This window comes from Caretta caretta, chromosome 13, assembly GCF_965140235.1.
Source record: "Caretta caretta isolate rCarCar2 chromosome 13, rCarCar1.hap1, whole genome shotgun sequence".
Classification (NCBI taxonomy): domain Eukaryota; kingdom Metazoa; phylum Chordata; order Testudines; family Cheloniidae; genus Caretta; species Caretta caretta.
This window is the reverse complement of record NC_134218.1, coordinates 25,281,067-25,302,793: the sequence shown is the minus strand read 5'-3', so window position 1 is coordinate 25,302,793 and position 21,727 is coordinate 25,281,067. Positions and strand designations below refer to the sequence as shown.

Here is a 21,727-nt window from a genome sequence, read left to right as displayed (position 1 = left end):
TTTTATTTGAAGAGGGAGATGAGTAAAAAGATCAGAGCAGAATTAGCACTTCTTAACTCTTAAAGAAGGCCATGTCTACACACACATTTGCATTGTTGTAACTAACAGTGTTTGCTTAAATCGATTAGGTTGAAGGTGTGCACCTTTGTGTGTGGACACTTTCATTTCAATTGCCTGGCTCATTTGGATTTAGCTTAATCCAGTAAAATAAGAGGTTAACCTAACAACAATAAATCCCTTTTAAACTGAAATCAGTTTGCACTGGTTTTGTTTGTAAACAATCTTGTGTAAACAAGCTAGGTGCACTGACCTATCTAAGAGGCAGTAGACCATAGCAATCAGAACAGTATGCCTCAAGGTTGTGTGTGGTTGATGCATTGTGGAGGGATTGTATGTATACAATGGAAGTATGAAGATTTTTATGGATGTACTCTATAACTTGGTCCACTTACAGGTTCTGAAATGCAGCCGGAGGTGAAAGTAAGCCGGTATGCCCTGGTACGGGGTACTGGCAAGCATATATTGATGGCCCCAGGGGCTCGGCTCCACCAGTGTTGGGGGCTGGGTCTCCCCCATGGTCCTACCTGCTGCCCCCTCCCCTGAGTGTCCCCTGGCCCGCGCTGCTGATCTCACGCCTCCCTGGGTCCTGGAGCAGAGTGTCCCTGTCTCTCCCCTGCAGCTCCATGCTGCCTCTTTGCATCAACTGCCTCCGCAGGGTCCTAGTACCCCCCTATCACCACTGCCAGGGCAGGCTGCCCTTACCCTGCCCTTCCCCCTCAGACCCTTTCATTTTCTGGCGGGACCCTCCACCAGTACAGCTGGTCTCCACATGCACACAGGTGCTGCTCCTGCTCCACGCTAGGCAAGGGGCAGCCACATCCCTCACCCCCAGTGAGGCTACAGTGAGGGGCAGCAGCAGGGGACGAGGTGCACATGTGATGGCAGCCCACGGCACCCACCACAGGGGAGGGGAGGGAGATTCCTGGACTTGAAAGGGGCCTTAGGAGCACATGCAGTGACAATGGTGGGAGTGAGAGTGCTGCTGGGGAGGAGAGGGGGCCCCAACCCCAGAGCTCGCTGCTGCCAGGGGGGAGAGGGCTGGGGGGAGTTCTCCTCTCTGGCTCCAGTCCCGGGGCAGCCTGTCTGCACCCCAAACTCGTCCCCAGCCCTGCCCCACCTAACAGCCCATACCCCCAGTCAGAGCCCTCATCCCTCCAACCCTCTGCCTTAGCGCTGAGCCTCTCCAACACCCTCATCTCCAACCCCAGCCAGAGCCCTCATCCCCCCCCTGCACCCTAACCCTCTGCCTCAACCCTGAGCCCCTTCCCACACCCCAAACCCCTCATCCCCAGCCACTCCCCATAGCTCTCACCCCTGCATCCCCTCCCATCCCCAAACTCCCTCCCAGAGCCTTGTGCAGGTGGGGGTGGAGTTTGGGAGTGGGCAGAGTTTGGGCAGGGGCAGGTTCTGGGCACCACCAAAATTTCTACAAACCTGCCGGCAAGAGCTGGTGTGCCGTACCAGAGCGGACTGGCTTCCCCAGGTGGCAATTTAAAGGACCCGGGGCTTGCTCCCAGCAGCAGCTGGAGCCCCAGGCCCTTTAAATTGCTGCCAGAGCCCTGGGGTAGCAGCGGCGGGCTCGAGTGGCTATTTAAAGGGCCCAGGGCTGCCGCTACTGCCCAGGGACCTTTAAATTGCCGCTGTGCTCTGGCAGGCTCCGGGGATGATTTAAAGGGCCCAGGGTGGTAGAAGCAGCGGGAGCCCTGGGTCCTTTAAATGGCCCCCGGGGCTCCGCTGGCAATTTAAAGGGTCCAGGGCTCTGCTGCTGTAGCGACAGCTAGAGCCCTGGGTCCTTAAAATCGCCCAAGGGCTCTCGGCCACCTCTGAAACTGGGAGCTCAGGGGGTGATTTAAAGGGCCTGGGGCTCCTAGCTGCTGCTACCACAGCCCTAGCCCCAAGCCTTTAAAGGTCCCGCCTCTTCTGGTAGAGGCCACGCCCCCACCTCAGGACTTGGGAGTACCGGCAAGTCCTTTAAGTTACTTTCACCCCTGAATGCAGCCATTATTCAGTTATGTGTGTGTGACTCTTCAGGCCAAGGACTGCATCATCATCTATTCATGGAAAGTGTTTTTTTTACATATTGGTGCGACTATAATGTAAATAATTATTTGCAATAGGAAATTTTTGTAATGACTTCATGAAATAGGCTTAAATATTTGTCAAACATTTGCCTTTGGGCAGGACTCAAGCGCAGAGGATTTCAGCCCAAAATTAGTTATTGGAAAATTCTGAACAAGTGAAGAGTGTGCTGGGTGAGTGAAGACTTCTGGAGAGGGGTGGGGCAAATTTAGTAAGGCACATTAGTATCCCAATTCTGGCCTCAGATGCATGCATTTCTGATTTCTCCTATGAAAGGTAGGGGTAGAATTTTGTATGTGCGCACGCGCTATTGACCAAGTAGGAATGTGTGGAAGCAGAAGAAGAGAAAAAGGAGGATCTGGGGGTAGATGTCTTAGTCAATTTAAGGATAGAGTGAAAGGTAACCCTAACCCTTACCCTAATAACGCAAGAGTTGTAAGAGATGCTGTTTTCGCCTTGCTTTTAGTTTTTAAAGGTGGAATGCTGACTTAAGCAGAAGCCTTGAGATAAGGTAGCGTCTGGAGAGAATTTGCATAAACAAAGGCTAAAACAAAGGAATTTGAAAGAACCTAATAAAACATATAGTCTGGATCTGTTAGTTGGTAATGGAAGACTGCTTCCTCTTGGGGTGATAGTGTAATTGCAATGTGTAGATATTTTGGACATCACGTTCCACCATTTTTGATGCCCAAGAGGGAAGAAATTTTGTAATAATGTCTGTCTTATATATAACTTTTTATCCATATATCTCAGTGCTTTGTAAAGGAAGTATTGTTTTCCCTGTGTTACAGATGGGGAAACTGAGGCACTGAGTGAGACGACTCAGTAATATACCTGACTCTAAGCTAGAGCTTTTTCCTCCGTAGTTTTCCAAGTGCTTTCCAATAGAGGTCAGTAGCATCATCCACATTTTACAGCTGGGGAAACAGGCAGCTGGTGGGAAAAGTCATCTAGTGAATCAGTGGCAGAGCCAGGAATAGAACCTAGGGCTCTTGAGTCCCACTCCAGACCAGAATCCTATGGCTTCACTTCTAGTATACCTCCATGTCATCCCCCGTTCTCTAACAAGAGAGGAAGTGACTGGCGGGGGTGGTGGGGTGAGCATGGCAAAGGCAGACACTTAGGGGGTGGAATGTTCAGTTTTACACTTTTCCTGTGCCACCAACATTTCGCCATAGGTCACATCTCCCTCTGTCTCCCAGCAGCTTGTGGGCAGAAAGGAAACAGCATGTGAGCTAATTGGAATGGAGCCCCAGACTTGGTGTCTAACAGGAGGAGTGATCAAACAAGTGTCTTCCCAGGAGGGGAGGAATGAATGAGCAGGGCATTCTGCTGTCCCCAGAGAAAAGAGAGGAAGGAAAGATATCCCACGCAGAGCTCTCTGTGGCTCTGGGGTAGTAGCTGACCAGCACCTTTGAGTGTCTGATAGCTCAATGGTTGTGTGCATAGCAGTTGGACAGTCTACACAGAGAGGGTGTGTTCTTACGATGTGTTAGCAGGTGGAAATAAGGAGTGTGGGGGAGTCTAGGGCTTACCTTGTGTTTAAACTACAACAGCTTGGTCTTTGCTAGGATCTTACCACCTCATGTTAGCTAGTATGAGGTAAGAACATTCCTGTTTTCCTGGTGAAGACAAGGCCAGAGAGAACTAGGCTTAGCATGTTTCTTTGAGTGTCCCTCGTCAACAATTTTTTAGCAGGATCACATCACTATGTACGGCTGCTCAGACACTGCAGTCAATATCATATGAATGTCTAGAGGCAAATGCAATGTTCTTAAAAGCCCATTAAAAGGCTAACTTTCACTGTATTTACCAACATTTTAAGACATTTTCCAAGGATCAGGTAAGCTGAGAAATGAAATATGATTGAAATGAAGCCTTGGAATAAAGATGAAAACAATTTTTCTCTTCAGAGGGTGGTGGGAGGGCAACCAAATTGTAAATATGAATATTATATTCAGTTTTGCATCTCGTGTGAAAATATCCCCTACTGTACAGTCAGTCCTTAGCCATTCAGAAGGCTCTGAGGGCCCCATGCCACTCCCACTTCAGTCAATGAGATTTGTACCCTTGTCTTCAGTGGCAACAGGCTCAGGTCCTATTTAGGGTCATCATGTTAAATTAAAACACACACTCTAGAATTCTGTGTTACATCCATGTCAGTAAGAGAAGAATGCGTTGAGGTTAATGTCATGGCCCATCCCAGAGGAATTCTTACTAAACATTGCCCCATCTGTTTGCAGACTGGTCTGCCCAATTAAGTCCAGTAGCACTGAGTTGGGTGTGAGTGTGTGTATGTATATAAAAACAAGCAAAAGTCCCTAGAAATCTTATATACTGTTTTTGATCCATAAATCTCAAGGCATTTTACCAAGGAGGTCAGTATGATTATCTCTATTTTAAAGAAGGGGAAACAAGCACATACCAAGGTGAAGTAACTGGCCCAAGGTAATCCAGCAGGCCAGTGGCAGAGCATGGAATAGACCTCAGGTCTCCTGAGTCCTGTGCTGTATTCACTAGGCCTCACTGCTTCCTGTTCTTAAGTGTCTGAAATTTTGATTGTTCACAGTAAACTGCATTCAAGGAACATGATGCTTTTTGCACGTCTTGCTAGCAGTGAGGGTGGAACGTTTTGTCTGTCCATGAGTCAGCTTCTCTCAAAGTGACTGAGTTGACTCTTTCTCCCTGAGTTGAAGCTACATGTGAATTCCCCAGTACAGTAAAGCTGGCAGAACAAGCAGCCATTGCTACAAATAATTTCCCCCGTGACACTGAAAGAAGGAAAAAAAGGAAGAGAAAGAGCTCATTTAAAGCCCTGAGTGCATTAAGCCAACTCCAATGATCAGCTCTGATTAGTTCATCAAAATCCCTGAACTGGGTATCTTGTTCTTTTTATGAACAGATGAAAATGTTGGAGTGTGTAAGAGGAGCTGTGTGATTCTGTGCTCCTGGAGATGCAAGGCTGACAGGATTACCAGAGCCACGGGCTTGGTTCTGCTCTCCTTGAAGTGAGTGGGAATGTTGCCGTCGACTTCAATGAAGCAGGATTTGGCCCAGCATGGGGGAAGACAGTGCAAGCTTTCCTCTCTTGTTCTGCGAAGGCACCTCCGTGCTGGTCTCTGTGCCAGGCCTGGTCTCCCAGATAGGTCTGCCAAAGCACCTTGGGCCCTGCTACTCCAGACTGGACTTTCGCAGGCGGACGTCCAGTTCTGCCTAAGCAATTGGAGTCAGTGTTTTATAATGGTACCAGCCAAGGACTTGCTCCTGCACAGTGCTGGGAGCAGTCCCATAATGCTCAAGCGCTGGAAGTTAAAGCATGTGCTGAAGCAGGACCAGCATGCTCAGCACTTCGCAGGTCACACCCCAAGTTCCTCCCAAGATTGAGTTAAGCCGAACAGACTGAGCCCACCCAATTTCCCCCGGGATTTTTTGGTATGTTTATTTTAAAATTTTGAAGTGATTGGAGAGCTGCTTCAAGGTGTCAGCTTGACAGCCGCAGGGAGTGGAGTTCTCTCTCTCTATTTCCATCCCTAGCACAGGAAACAGAAGCAATACGGTCTCTTTGCTTCAGCCTGGACCTGGAGTGACCACATCTGAAGTTCAATATACATGGTCCTTTCCCATTCAGCTGCCAACCTGAGTGTCCAATGCTTTCCGTAATGCAGACACACCTGCCCAAGAGGAACTGCACTGAAACCACAGGTCACCATCAGATTGGAATGACTTTCAGTTACTATTGACGTGGGCTGGATTTGAATTGGTGACCTAGAGAGAAAACATTCTGTTCTTCAAGCCCTTTCGCCACCCACTTCTTCACCTAAGTCACATTTGAGCCTGAGTCTTAGGAGATTTAAAGAGTAAATATTTTATTTGTCACAGGGACACTTGCAGCGTATGAAGCATACAGAACTCCCTGATACCTACTTAAGCAAAGCTATATGAAGTGGAGACCTATACCAACCAAATGTCCAGCACTGGAGAGAATGCAGAAGCTTCACAGTTTGGCAGCTAGGAAGATGTTTGTTCCTTGTCCTTTACAATGACTTTCAAGCACATCGGTTTCAGCTACATCTTTCAGCAGCAGCAAGGAAGGTAGAGCAGACTGGCTCTGGAGTCTGTGCAAGTACATGAAAGAGGGAATCTCTGCATGCTACTGCACACAGGGCAAAAGGAATAAAAAAGCAAAGCACGAAAGCCTGGGTTCTGATATTTTTGTAACACATTGTCAAAGAACACTGGGCGACTGGTTAATTGCATTCCATTTTGGTACAAAAATGGGTCACAGTCCTTACCACTCAGTGCTGTTCCCCAATGGCTTTTAGGTAAGCATGAAGGTAGAGACAATTTTTTAGCAGAGGGATCCAGTCACTAGGATGTCCCTTGGTGGATGAATATATCTAGGTCACTGGGTCTGAGCTTTGCTGTTATGTTCTGCAAAAAGGTGTAATTTCCAGCTCACATAGATGTACATGTGCTAGCTTTGAGCTAATCCTTTTGTGATTCCCACAGAGGCCTTGGCTTTGATGCCTTTTGGCAGTGAGTTCCACAGGTTAATTATGTGTTGTGTAGTATTTCTTTTCCTCAATTTTAAATTTCATTTTCAATGTGCTTTGTCTTCTTCCTGAATTATAGGACAAGGTCAACCGGAGTGTCTTATTCCCATTCTCTCTACCATATAATTGGTCTATATATCTCCATAATGTCCCTTCTTAATTGTTTCCTGACTATGTTAAACTGTCCCTATTTTTTTCAGTCTTTCTTCATATAAGTCTTTTTATGTCGCTAATAATTTTTATCTTCCATTTCTGGACTCCTAATATCTCATAGCAAGATAGGACTGGAAGAGACCTTAAGAGGTCCTCTAGGTCACCCCTGCCCATGCTGAGGTGGGATTAAGTGTGCACAACCATCCCTGGCAGATGTTTATCTAATGTGTTCTTAAAAACCTACAATGATGGGGATTCCACAGCCTCCCTTGGAAGCCTGTTTCAGTGCTTATAGTTAGAATGTTTTCCCTGATATCTGACCTAAATCTCCCTTGCTGCAAATTAAGCAAATTGCTTTTTGCCCTACCATGGGTGGATGGAGCGCTGTCCTCTTTTTTAGCAACCTTTTATGTATTTGAAGACTGTTACTGTGTCTCTGCTCATTCTTCTCTTCTCTCACGGATAGGTGTGAATAAAATCTGAGTAAAAATTTAACATTTCAAAATTGTGATTGCAATAGCTGACACACTCAGAAAATTTGTGATGAAAAGCCCCCACCTCCCTTTTTCCCTTTTTTTAAAACCAACTATAAAATTAGTTGAAATTTTCATTAATTTAAATATTTTGAAAAATTTGATTCTTTGTTACTAATTTAAAAACAAAAGGTGTGAGAGGGGTGTAAAAATGTGAGTATCCATCTATCTATCTAATATTAGATTGGGTGCCCAAGACTGAACACATTATTCTAGGTAAGGATGCACCATTGATTTATATATACCATTATAATATTTTCAGTAATATATTTTCCATCTCACTCCTTATGCACCCTAACATTTGTTTTGCTGTTTTTGTTAAATTGGTTAGTCTCTACGGTGCCACAAGTCCTCCTTTTCTTTTTGCGAATACAGACTAACAGGGCTGCTACTCTGAAACTTGACCACTACTGTGCAATATAATCCTATTATTTAAAGACACCTACTTACTCCAAACACAAGATCTAAAAAACAAAACAAAACCCTTAGTTGCTGCCTTTGTCTAAATTCCCAAGCTACCCCAAACAAGACCCATTCAAACTGAGAAACCAGGTTAATATTTTCTCTTACACAAGCAGGGTCAATAATTTTTGACAGGTTGATTTTATTTTAAAACACTTTCCCAGTGGCTTCCAGTCCACCCACTTCAGTTTAAAACAAAATCACGTCACTAAATGAATAAAACGGTTTGGGATTTTTTACAATAACCGTGCTTATTTGGGAGTCGTGTCTTTTTAATTCTTATTGAAAGGATCTTATTAATACAGGACAACCACTTAAGCATTAATGTTGGAATGTTCAAACGGATCTTAAAAGTCTGTGATCGCTAGCGTGTGTGTGAGAGAGTCAGAGAGATGTCTCTGTGGAGGGGTGATCTCGCCATTTCACTCTAATTTTCCGAATATTCCCCTGCCCTCGGTTCAAAGGGGGGGGGGGGGAAATCCTCGAGCCAAAAGCAAATGTAAACTGGCTACCATATGTATTTTTATCTGCACAGTTGTTATAGCAACCAAAGTTCTAAACCGAGGCAATCACATTCCAAAATAATGCGATGTGATTAAAAATTGACACGGCCGCGTCGAAGAATAAACGTATTGCGTTGTTATGGCAACCGGAAGAGTTAAATTCTGCCTGCATAAATTTAAATCTGCCAAATTATCTGAAAAATCTAGAGAATTTGCTGACGCGGCCATGGAGATTCACCTCCCCGCCGGAGTCTATTTAGTGAAAAGCCAGCCGCGCGGTTAAGGGTAGAATCGCTTTCTCGTTTGCAGTGTAAACCTAGTCAGCCTCGTTATTCCGATTACACTCTGCTTTCCAGTGCAGACGGGATTCGGGCAGGGGCAGTTGCGAATTTGCATTGCCTTCATCGCTGCCTTTCAGCCTCGCCCCGATGCTCCTGCCCTACATAAGCTATAGGGGCTCGTACATTTCACTCTACCGCTGCTTCCGAAGGTGAGGGGAAGCAGGCGAGACTGCAGAAGAACACAGGGAAGGGCCGTTTGGTGCGATGGACGCCAAGTCTGTAAAGCCAGAGACTGCCTCTGTTTCTGACTTCTCCACCGCCCCTGTACCAAGCCCGTCCCTAGCAAAAACTCCAGGACCCCATCCATGATGATTCTGCAGCATGTACGACTAGGCATGGTCGCCGCTATACTGAGGGCACAGTCAGGGCAGAGTGCGTGTGATACTTGTCCACGGCAATCCTTGCAGTTGAAAGGTCGGAGCTCTTTACTCGCGGTGACAATTGGAGACCTCTTTCTTCCCCTTCCACCCAAGGCGGCTGTTGATCAGTCACGCACAGTCCAGGGAGTCAGCATGGGCATTGTTTTGAAAACAACAGAACTTCAGTGGTGACCTCACCGCCCTGGATGCAAATGTGACATCGGCTGCATTTCACACTTCGCTCAGAGGGGGAAATTCCCCCGTGTCCTATGCGCCTATCAACCAGTTAGGCAAGCTTTTTAAAAATAGTATGTTCCTTCTGGGGCCAGGGTTGCTGCCTGCTAGCACGGACTCCAGCAAGAAGCCAGCCAGGACAGCGTTTGCTTTCCCACTCTGGACATTTATTCTTTTCAAAAGGTGGGGAGGGATTCTGGAAAGTTATCGCCACTTGCCATCCAATCCAAGGGGCCAAACTTTGCTCTCAGATATGTCAGTCTAACCCCACTAGCTTCAGTGGGCTTTGCCTGGTGTATCTCAGAGCAGACCATGACCCCAGATACCTGATGTACAAAACACATACAGTCAATGTATGACTGTCAGTCACACTTAAAATGCAGATAAATAGTTATAAACCCAATCCCCTTTTTTAGTGGCTAACCTCTGCGGCTGGCGCTCACCACCCAGGCGTCTCTCACAAGCTCCTTGCAGCTTCCAAAGGGTTCTAGAAGAGTTAGAAATCCTGCTATCCACTGCCAACAGATAATATAATGGAGTTCACCAAGTGGTGGCTTGCTGGATACAGCTAGATCAGGGTGGGCAAACTACAGTCTGGGGGCTGCTTCCGGCCCTTCAGACATTTTAATCCGGCCCTCAAGCTCCTGCCAGGGAGCAGGATGTGGGCTTGCCCTGCTCCATGCATGCCGTGGCTCTGTGCAGCTCCCGAAAGCAGCGGCATGTCCCCCTCTGGCTCCTATGTGTAGGGGCAGTCAGGGGGCTTCGCATGTTGCCCCCGCCCCAAGTGCCACCCCCGCAGCTCCCATTGGCTGGGAACCATGGCCAATGGGAGCTGCAGGGGCAGCGCCTGCAGATGGGGCAGAGCGCAGAGCCACCTGGCTGCACCTCTGCATAGGAGTCTGAGGGGGGACATGCCGCTGTTTCTGGGAGCTGCTTGAGGTAAGTGCCACCTGGAACCTGCACCCCTGACCCCCTCCTGTGCCCCAACCCCCTTCCCTAGCCCTGATCCCCCTCCCACCCTCCGAACCCTTCGGTCCCAGCCCGGAGCACTCTCCTGGACCCCCAGCCCCTCATCCCCACCCCAGAGCCCGCACCCCCCGCTGGAGCCATCACCCCCTCCTGTACCCCAACCCCCAATTTCATGAGCATTCAGGGCCCACCATACAATTTTCATACCTAGATGTGGCCTTCGGCCAAAAAGTTTGCCCACCCCGATCTAGATGGTACTCTCCACTTTGCCATGGAAGAGCAATCCATTTGAGATAGCCCTCCCATGTCAATCAGAAACCAAATAGATTGGAGGTCAAAAATATAACTGGGTTCAAAAAAGAACTAGATACATTCAGGTGGGATAGGTCCATCAGCGTCTATTAGCCTAGGTAGTCAGGGATGCAACTTTATGCTCTGGGTGTCCCTAAACCTCTGACAGCCAGAAGCTGGGACTGGACAACAGGGGCTGGCTCAGTGGATAATTGCCCTGTTCTGTTCATTCCCTCTGAAACATCTATCTAGCACTGGCCACTGTCAGAAAACAGGACATCAGCCAGATGGGTGATTGGTCTGACCCAGTATCGCTGTTCTGATGGATCCAGAATGGGTTTGGGTGGGGTTATTTTAAATGCAGGCTACATAGGCTCCCTGGCTTTAAAAACCTGCACCTTTCAGGCAGCGTATTTTGACTCTCCTGTCTTCTTGCTGCAAACTATCACCCTCAACAGCAGCACAAAATACACTGCTGACGATCTCGGAGCAAACAGAGCCTAGGGTGCCTTTGATAAGAAACATGCACTTAAAAAAGGAAGAAGCGGGGCTGGGGGGGGGGGGAGATGGAGCTGATACATTTATAATTCTAATTAATTAATGAGTTCTAAATTTAACCCTGATCTTTAAAAAAAAAACCCCAACCAAACAACAACCACCACCCATCAAAATATGGATGTGCGGAGGAGCAGCAGCCCCCCTGGCAGCGGAAACCCTGCAGCACGGCAGCCTCGGAGGGGTTAATCGCTGGTTTAATTATATATTTATATGAAGCGGGGATTGCAGCGTGGATAACACACGTCTCCCTTCCCCCAGCCCACCCCGCGCTCGCTCGCTCGCTGTATATTAAATATGCTTTGCTTGTCAATTTCTTAGCCAGTGCATTTCTGCAGGGCAGGCGGCCCCGCCCCCCCGTGTGCGCAGGCGCGTAGCAGCCCCGGTTCCCGCAGGCTCAGCATTCAGTGACCACAGGCTGATTATTGTAGGTAAGGAATCAGATAAGAAAGTAATTTATAAACCTCTTTAAATCATCAAAATGCACCCCGGAAAGGGTCTGCGCCGTGCTCTGCCCACCTGTGCGCCCGGTTTGCATGCAACGCATTGCTTCGAAAATTGCACTTGCCTGCCTTTGCAACTAGCTCCGCTCACCAGCCTTTTGGTTTATTTTTTTTGTACTGTATCTTTTGGGAACCAAATTCTCTAGATTTTTATTTTACTTTTCCTTCTGCAATGGGCAGAGCAATAGAACAAGTGAAGAGCGGAGGAAATCAGGAGGCAAAGGGGGGTTGGCAGGGACAATGCAAGTGATTGCAACCTCAGGATGCTTTTTCTATTCCATGTTTAAACTGAGGGAGGGTTTCTTTTTTTAAACCCCCTTCCCTCCCCCCAAAATAGGCGAATGAGTTGAAGAGTTTGGAAGAAAGCGAGGTAGGAGGGAGAGGGAGAGAGGACAGGGGAAGCTTTGCGATGAGCTCCGAGGGGAGAAAATGGGTCATTTTTGCAAACTTTCTCCTTCGTGCAATTTCCACTCCCCAAATTAGAGGAATTTCTGTTTGTGCAAGAGAATGTTTTTTTTTAAAAGAGAGAGGGAATTCCGCCATTTTGATGTTTAAAAATATTAAAGGCTTTTCGGAATGAAGGGCTGATGGGCAACCCTGCTACGAGCCCAAGAGCCGAGACGTGGGGGCAAATGCAAGCAAGGCTGAGAGTGGCAGGCTGAGCAACGGGGGAGGGGGCAAAGAATGACACCCCTCCTTTATTTATTTTTGATGAAGATTCTTGAAGTGGAGATTCTCTAGGAACAACTCTGCAAATCAGGTGGCATGTGGCTGCATCCAGGTATTAGATAAGCAGCAGCATGTGTAGGTCCTTCAATAAGGGTCCCAAGGTTGTTTTTTGGGAGGGAGGTGTGTTACTATAATCTCTTTAAAGAGGTGGGAAAGGTCAGTTCTGGACAGGTAGACTTGGAATTTTTCTCCCCTGTTGTTACAGAGGATTCATAACATTTTTGGTGTGTCCCGTCCCCCCCCAACTTGGTATTTTATCTAAGTGCCGTTAATATGGAGGGACAGGTTCAGTGTGTAAAAAGATTGTTGCACTTGCTCACATTTTGATTCTCAGCGGCTGGAAGGAGAGGGGCGGGGTGAAAGGCTGGTGTGCTAGCATCCTTGGAAATGCTGTGCCTGGCAGGCTATATATCTGTGAAAGGCAAGGGGGGAAATATGTCTGTGTTCTGTACTGAGGATACCGGTGGGTTAGGACTTGCTGTGAATAAATGGAGGGCCCTTCCTTCTGAAGGAGTGAGCCTAGCTTAGAACAAGAGTCAGAGATGTGCTTCACACTGGATCACACAACTATTATTATAAAATATCAGACATGGAGCCCCTAGCAAATCAGAAGGTGGAGTATAGAGCTTGCTTTGGACCATTTTATGATTGACATTTATGTGTAATAAAGGCATTTTTTCCTGCACAAACCATTACACCAAGCATGGGGGGATATGATACAAGTGCATTAAAAAAAAAAAAAGCATATGTCAGGGTGTATTGTTTGTCATGGGAGTGCTCCTGCACCGTTTCCTCCTGTGGTTATATGGGGAATGTAAGTCTGCCAGGTATCCAAACTGTTCCTCACAGTGACTCCTGCTGGGAGAGGCTGGGGGGGGGGGTCGGTGAAATTGTGGGCTCCTTGCTTCTCCCCCATTCCCTGTGGTGACTTCTGTTGTGGGGGTTTTGGACCACAGGAGCAGACAGTCAGTAGATGCTCCTGCCTTATTCAAAATAGTGACTCCTGCGGGAAGATGCTGGAACTGGAGAACCAATACACTCTGCCTTCCTGCATTGTTCCCTTCCGTCATTGCTGCTGGGAGAGGCCAGGACGGGAGCGTCCCTGTATCCTGTGCCCTTGTAGAGATTCCTCGGGGGTGTGCTGAGGCTGGAGTGGCCAAAGAGTCTGTCCAGTGCTGCTGTACAGCTTTGCAATTTTCCTCTTTACGGGGGGTTTTCAAGTCTTGTGTGAAACCCCACTGTACGGTGCTTGAACGCTGTGTCACTGCCCAGCCCGAGTGACACAAAAAGTGCCACGCGGAATCCAGGAAACCCATTCAGCCTTCAGCTTCCACGTAGTGACTACGAAGGCGTAGCCCAGGCTGCAGGAAGAGGGGCTGTGATTTTAGGGCAGAATTTGGATTTATTTCTCAGCTGTTTAATAGAAAAATTATGGGTGACCCCAGGAAAATGTGAACATTTTTTGGAATATTTGTGGACGGTGTTTCCCATCCTCTTTGATGCATCTACCCAGGGAGTAGGTGTATGTTTTAATTCCATGTTAAAGTCAATGGAATGTACAAAATACCCTGCAGAATGACTGTCACCTGTGCTGTGTGCTACAGCACCTCCTGCTGGCAGAGGCTGGAGCTGGAGCAGCTGTGAGCTTACCCACAATGCTCCTGCCCTGCTCCATGCAGCAACCCCTGCTAGGAGATGCCGGAACTGCAGTAGCGGTGAGCTTCCCTACAACCAGCTCTCTTAGACCAGTCCCTAAAGTGACTTATTGCAAGTGGATGAGCTTGTTGTCAGAAAAACACCTGAGCCAAACCCCATCTGTGTCCTGCAGCCTGCACTGGGATTTTAGAATTCCCCCAAACAGTGAGCACCTTGGCAGAGGTGAGATCAATTAAAAAATAAAAAGCAGAGTTGTTGATGTTAATAAGAAGCTGGGGTGCACCCCCATAGGACATCCCAGATCAGTCGGCTGATAGGTGACCCACTGGAATATTACATCAGTTACACTAAAAACTTAACCCACAGTTTGCACAGCTCATGAGTATGTAGAAGTAACCCGTGCTAGTAACTGACTGACCCACATTGAGTCTGCTACAGCTAGCATAGCCGGGTCTTTTAGCTCAGACGGTACAGAAGTTTGTATCTATAGAGCTACAAGTCTGAGTTCAAGCCATGATGCCAAAGTCCCATCCAGAGGTGTCGTGCTAGATTAGTCCACAGGGTAAGAAATGTTTCTGACTCAGAATTTACTGGTTTTGTTTGTTTTGTTACTTTCATGCATTTGTTTTGTTAGGTGGCACTTCTGAAGCTAGTGCTGAAGGTAGCCGTCTTTCTGCCTGTCTGTCTCCCACAGGGTCCTGTCCTCTGGCACCCATTAGATAAATTAAAATATACAATGCACATCACAATCCAGTACAATAAAGGACTTTGTGTCCCACTTTGAGATGTAAATATAATGAGGATGACAGAAATAAACCCAACGGACTCCAGCCCTCTCCTTCCCTAAAAGTCTGGGGAAAACAGAGGGGGTTTGGTGGGAGCCCCAAGATTAGCAAATCCATGTCTGATCCAAAGAGGGAGTAAATTCCACACTTGTGAAACACAGGGCCAGATTTGATAAGGCAGAGAGAAGCCAGAGATCCACCTGCACTTGCATGATTACACGTGACCATGCAATTATTGCCATTGGGCATCTGTGTGTGGAAAGGGGTGTCTCAAGGTCTAAGCTGCCAGCTCGGATACGAAGCTTCACGATCTGCAACTGCTTGTGCATTTTTGTGAGTGGACCCTGTTCTTCAGCAATCTGACCATGGCAGTGCAGAAAACAGTGGAAGTTACAGTGGACCATCAACAAACCTGCTCTATCTCATCAATCATGTGTTGTCAATCCTGGCAATTTTATCATGAATCTCATGCTGTTTGGTTCTTTTCATAAAGCCCCAGCTCCTGGAGGCAACTGATTATGTGAGAATCTCAGCTTCCATTTAAAACAATGGAGGGTTCCAGCCCTCACGGTTGTGGAGTAAAATGTCACCAAAGAGCATCCTAAAGCCTCAGGAAGCAAGAGGCAAATGAAAAGAAACCTCATCATTTTTAAGCCAATCTCATCATTTTTGGGGGGCCAGATTCTTGATTTATTTTTTTTTTGAAAGCATGGGGTTGGCAATAGCCGTGTGGGACCAGGCAGCCTGTGCCTTCAAGGGCGAGGAGACCTGGGGCTAGCCAGCCCTGTTCAATCATCCATAATTAGCTGCCTCCTAGCCTAAGGGGGCAGGATGAACTGGGGTTAGGTGGCAGCCGGATAAACACCTGGGTCTCACCAGAGGGCAGAGAGGTTAGCTGGAGGAACCCCAGGGAGCAAGGTGGGTGCCTGGGGCATGCCCAGAAGCAGGGCCTGGAAGACGCAGAGGAAGTGGATGACGGAAGTAGCCTGGAGGGGTGCAGCACTCTGTCCCAGGGCAGCGAGGCATAAAGGGAGCCCAGAGGGCTGAACAGGACTCTCGTTATGCTGGAAGGGATTACGTTTTAGCTGGGGCTAAGCCATGTCACCAGCTCCCACCTGTATGGAGGAGGTTGAGGGGGCCCACCTATGAGGAGAAAATTAGGGTAAGGTGTACCTGCAATGCCCTTCTTGGCCAGCAGGGGGCACAATGGGTGCAGGCATGCCTGTGACACTGGGGTAGCTATACAAAGAGTTCATGCTTTCTGCAGAGCTTTATTCCTGATGATTGACTATTAAAGCCTATTGGAAATTAATTTTTGGTCTCAGGCTGGGTCATAAGTAGCATCTCTCCTCAGCAAAGTGCCTGCTTCTAGCACCTCCCCAAAACACTTCTGTACCTGCTATTATCCTATGTGGGCTATTTCTATGCGTCCTCCCCAAGGCTCTAAGCAACAAGACATTTCAAGGATATTTGTACATTGCAAGTTTCCCCCGGACTTCACTGTGGCTGGGGGTGTGTGAATTATGACAGAATTTGGGCCAGTCCGTGTATCAACAATACAGATGTTTACTGGGAGAACCCTGCAACTAACTATGGCCCAAGGCGCTGGAGTAGCTAATGCTCAGTGGAAAATTAATTTCAGCTTTTTTTTTAAATGAAAAGTGGAAACCTTTGGGGGTGAAAACTTTCATGGACATTTCCCCCCCATCTTTCACTCACTCTCATGGTGACATCAGGCCCAATGCTGGTTCCTTAGCAAGTTTCCTCATTTCACCAACCATATTTTCTTGGTCTCTTGAGTGGTCAAGATAGGAGTATCTGCAGCTTACATTAGGCCATGGTTTAAGAGGTGTAGTGTTAATTGTTATTCTGGTGGTCCTTGCTGGTTTGTCTTTCTGTTTGTCTGTCAGATTGTCTGTGCTTTTCCACAACGTTTGGAGGACAAACAGTACAAATTGGGGGAGCTCTACTCTGCCTGGGGGTTATGTGGGTCAGCAATTCCACGGCTGACCCGAGGGGAGAGCAAATGCCACCTATGTGATCTGAGGAGCCGGATTTCATGTACTCACTGCATGTGCTGTATATAGGATCATCAGAAACAAAGAATCCGTGTTCTGTGGAAAGCTTTAGCAATGATGTGGACAGTTTAAAAACAAAAACAAAAGACCTTCCATTTTCTGTGCATCTTCTAGTGCAAAGCTCAGAGAAATACAGTGCTAAATAATAGCCTACACCAGTGGTTCTCAAATTAGGGCTGCCGCTTGTTCAGGGAAAGCCCCTGGCGGGCCGGGCTGGTTTGTTTACCTGCAGCGTCCGCAGGTTCGGCCGATCGCGGCTCCCACTGGCTGTGGTTCGCCGCTTCAGGCCAATGGGGGCTGTGGGAAGCAGCGCAGGCCAAAGGACATGCTGGCCGCCCTTCCCGCAGCCCCCATTGGCCTAGAGTGGTGAACCGCAGCCAGTGGGAGCCGCGATTGGCCGAACCTGCGGATGTGGCAGGTAAACCGGCCCCGCCAGGGGCTTTCCCTGAACAAGCGGTGGCTCTAGTTTGAGAAGCACTGGCCTATACTATGCCACATCCCCTCAGCTCAATGAGCTTAGTCACAACAACGCGTCAAGGTTAATGGTTCTGAATCAAAGTGGAACTTCTATAATAATCAAGGGTTTAGAGCCCAATCTTGCACCCATTTAAGTTATGTTTTGCCACTGGCTTCAGTGAAAGCAGGATTCCCCCCGCAATCCCTCCAACCCAGCCACCCACAAGTAGTTCCTCTGGAGTCACTAGCCCTGACTAATACACATGATGGGTTCCCTAAAGGCCTGATTGCACAGCTGCTCGCAGGAACAGACCGTCCTGTTGGCTTCATACCATGCAGAGTATTGGAGTAACAGCAGTGAGCATTATACTCAAGTAAGTGTTTTGGGGGGAATGGGTCACTTGCTTTCCTCTGTAAGCCTCTTGCTGTTCCCACTTGCCCTGCCACCTTCCTCAGAATGCCACTTTCCACCTGAAACAAACAAACAGACATCTGCCATGAGAAATTTGTTCGTTTTTGAGATTCAAAGTCACGGTCCCTATGAAAATCGTAAAAAGAAAAGGAGGACTTGTGGCACCTTAGAGACTAACCAATTTATTTGAGCATGAGCTTTCGTGAGCTACAGCTCACTTCATCAGATACATCACTGATACATCTGATGAAGTGAGCTGTAGCTCACGAAAGCTCATGCTCAAATAAATTGGTTAGTCTCTAAGGTGCCACAAGTACTCCTTTTCTTTTTGCGAATACAGACTAACACGGCTGTTCCTCTGAAACCTATGAAAATCGTGTGTTTGTAAACAATACCTTGACCAATGGCGCTAATAATTCCAGTCCTTATGTTATTATATGGGGAAGAATTTTGAAATCCTAATTTATTTCTAATTGTTTGTTTACTTCCTGCATTTATTTCAGTTTAGAGAGTAAAACTCAAGAAAATCACTTTTGCATTTGTTTAGAGCAGGGATTCTCAAACTGGGGGTCAGGACCCCTCAGGGAGTCGTGAAGTTATTACATGGTGGGTTGCGAGCTGACAGCCTCCATCCCAAACCCTGCTTTGCATCCAGCATTTATAATGGTGTTGAATATATAAACAAGTGTTTTTAATTTATAAGGGGGGGTCGCACTCAAAGGCTTGCTATATGAAAGGGGTCACCAGTACAATAGTTTGAGAACCCCTGGTTTAGAGTCATTTCCACTTTTGCAGGTACTTCCTGCTGCCGGGTTAGCACTGCAGGGGGCTGAGTGTGTGTAATTGAAAACAACTGGCTTCAGTGGGCTATTTTAAAGGTGATTTGGAGAAATGCCCGTTGGTCTGAGGCTCTAGAAAAGTTTATTTAAATTGTTACCCAAAAGTAAGTCAGCTGGGGACCGTGAATTTGAGATGAAGATGGGAGAGCTCTTTTGGTTTTGGAAACATCTTCTGGCTGATTTGGAGGCATGTTTTATCTAATATGGCTTGGTTTGGACACATGCAGTGTGAAATCCTGGCTCTGCTGAAGCCAGTGAGGCCTGTCAAACACCTGTTAGGGATGGTCTAGATCAGTGCTACTCAAAGTGGTGGTCCGCGGACCAGTGCCGGTCTGCAAGCCATCAGCTGCTGGTCTGTGCGCACATTGGGGAAAAAAATTGCTGGTCCCCCCACATCAGATAGCTTGAGAAGCACCGCTCTAGAAAATACTTAGTCCTGCCATGACTGCAGGGGACTGAACTAGATGACCTCTCGAGGTCCCTTCCAGTCCTATGATTCTGTGATTTCAGCCCCAATGTGGGTGCTTCAGTTATTCTTGGGTAGAGGGGGAAGATTGTGTGGATTATTATAGAGCTATTTGCTATGAAACGCTGAACAAAACCAACTCTGCCAAGTGCACGCTTAGTCCTTGAACCAGCAAGTGACTTCTAGGTGTCTAACTTTAAGCATGAGTCACCCCATTGAAATCATTTTTAAAGTGGTCTTATCGACCCCAAGTGTTCAAAAATCATGATTCAGGCCCCCCCCCATCATGAGATTATTAAAAAAAAGAAAAAAGGAAAGCTGGGTTCTTTATATTTGCCTTTTAGGTTCTGAGTGTTTAGGAGTCACATTTTCTCTACAACCATGAGGCCAGAAACTCCCTTTAAAAAAAAAGAGCTGAGATCCTCACGGAGTCACCTGGCTCCAGGAGCCGGGTCTCTAAGAAAATCCCCAAGTAGCGTGAGACTTGCAATAAAATCACAAGAGTTGGCAACACTGTGTGAGGCAGATATTTAAATACCTTGCTGAAGCGGGGCCTCAGCTGATGAATTTGGATGGTCACCCACTGCACATCAGTGCTAATATTAGCTTTCATGTCCTATAAGTAAGTTTCTAGCTCCACTTGACGCAGGTATGAAAATGCAAATTGACAGCTAAGGTGGAGAGTTGTCCCGGCGATCACTTGCAGCCCTGGCATAACCTCCTGTCCATTTCCAGTAGAGACCACAAATCCTCCCTTCTCATATGATACAGTTGGATCCAAGTACCGTTTCTCACTGGTCTCATAACAGCTCTACCGTCCACCTTTCCAGGCCATTTGTGACAGAACGCACCATTTATACAGCACCAAAACACACTCAGCCTGAGCAACCTGTCTGCTTCCCATGCATTGGAAACAGGCCTGAGATGTACCTTTACCCTCATGGCCCACATGGTGATGTGGGTGTGAAGAACTCATTTGCAGTCAAATGAGAGAAATGAAGAGATGCGGCTAATGATAAGGCTACATTGCTAGGACTTTAGCAAGCATTCAGAAATCAGGAGACATTTAAAAATAAGTAAATATAGGGGATTTTGAGCCTTTAGGGTCCATGATTTTCCGGCTTTTCTCCACCACAGTTGGAAACTTTTCTTTTGCAATGAAAGCTGAGATTGTCATACAGTACAACCTCAGCGTTATGAACACCTCGGGAGCAGAGGTTGTTTGTATCTCTTAACAAAATGTTATGTTTGTTCAGTTTGCAACTGAACATTGACTTAATACAGCTTTGAAGCTTTACTATGCAGAAGAAAAACTCTGCTTTCCCTTGATTTTTTTAGTAGTTTATGTTTAACACAGCACTGTACGGTGTTTGTTTTTTTTTTTGGTCTTTGCTGCTGCCTGACTGCCTGCTTTCGGTTCCAAATGAGGTGTGTGGTTAATAACTGGTCAGTTCATAACTCTGAGGTTCTGCTGTATATTCACGTGACTCCATTAGCTGGGGAGTTACAAAAACCAGCAATTATTGTTAGTCTTGTGGTAAAATTGTGAGAGTTGGCAACACTGAACCCCAGTTTTACAAATTTGGCTGTAATGACCCTCTCTTAGGTGTGAAGTGACTTTGTCTCCCAGCCTATCCTGTCCTGTCCTGCTGGATTTTACACCCCACCCCCCCAAATCTAGGAAGGTGTTGAGTGTCACCTGAACTTTTTGTAATCTCAAGATTTAGCTGCACGTTTTCTGTAGATCTGTGTCCCTGTTAGGTGAGTGGTGCGCGGGGGAAGGGGGGCGGGGCAGGGGAAGGTGAAGGTGAAGGTGACCGTTGGGATGGTTGTTTGCAGAACTTTCACCCCACATGTCCTGACTTTCATATCTTTTATTAATAACTTCGCTGTCGTAACAGGAAGCACAATGGACTGTTTCGACTTGAACTCTATTTTAATGATTTTTTGGGGGGAAATAAAATCTAAATCTAAATTTATTATAAGGAGTTTAAAAGGGAAAAATATTAACTAGGAGAGTTCCTAATCAAAATGAATACTGTTGGTTGAGGGCGAAATACAACCCCTGCAGTGGGCCAGCCAATGTCCATGCATTGCTTCAGTCCCAGTGCAGCCCGTCAGGGTTTTGTAAGATATTTCTTATGATAATATTACTTTTTTTTTAAAAATTGATTTTGTATGTACATGCTGGCCCTCTGTACCAGGGTGAGGTGAATTGCACTCCTCCAGCCTGCGTATCTCAGCTTGGATACTGAAACTAGACTGGTCTATTTTGCTTTCTGTTTGTAGTCCTTTTCTCTTGGACTTCTCCTGCCCTAGCATAAGATGTTGTTGTGGTTTGGTGACGTGACTCTCCTTCTGGGCAATTGTTTCAATAATAGTAATAAAGAAACCTCATACCTTTCACAGCCATTAAAAATAGTGGACCTGAATTAGGTTTTGTAAAACCTATTTCATTCACAAAACCTAAGTAGCTGATCTGGGGACAGATTCACAAAGTTGCCTGATGACGCAGATAGGTGCCTAGTGGGGTTTACAAAAGCTCCTAAGCAGGTAGGTGCCTAATTCCCATTGACATTCAATGGGAGTTGGGTGCCTACCTCACTTAGGAGTTTTTGTAAAATCTGGCCCCTGGTGCTTGATAGTGTCCATTAAATATTTCCCCCAGGAGCATCTTTAGAGTCTTTATCTTCCATTGAGTGGGGACTGTG

The 21,727-nt window shown here is 46.9% G+C and overlaps 1 protein-coding gene across 2 annotated transcripts in view; it reads left to right on the top strand.

Annotated features, from left to right (window-relative positions):
* The first annotated feature begins 10,128 nt into the window (after nucleotides 1-10,128).
* The window catches only part of L3MBTL1 (L3MBTL histone methyl-lysine binding protein 1), a 63,761-nt gene continuing 52,162 nt past the window's right edge, over nucleotides 10,129-21,727 (top strand). For both annotated transcript variants that reach the window (XM_048820152.2, XM_048820151.2), the window contains exons 1-2: nucleotides 10,129-10,216; nucleotides 11,414-11,523. The gene's annotated coding sequence lies outside the window, so the exon portion shown is untranslated. The remainder of the gene's footprint in view (nucleotides 10,217-11,413; nucleotides 11,524-21,727) is intronic.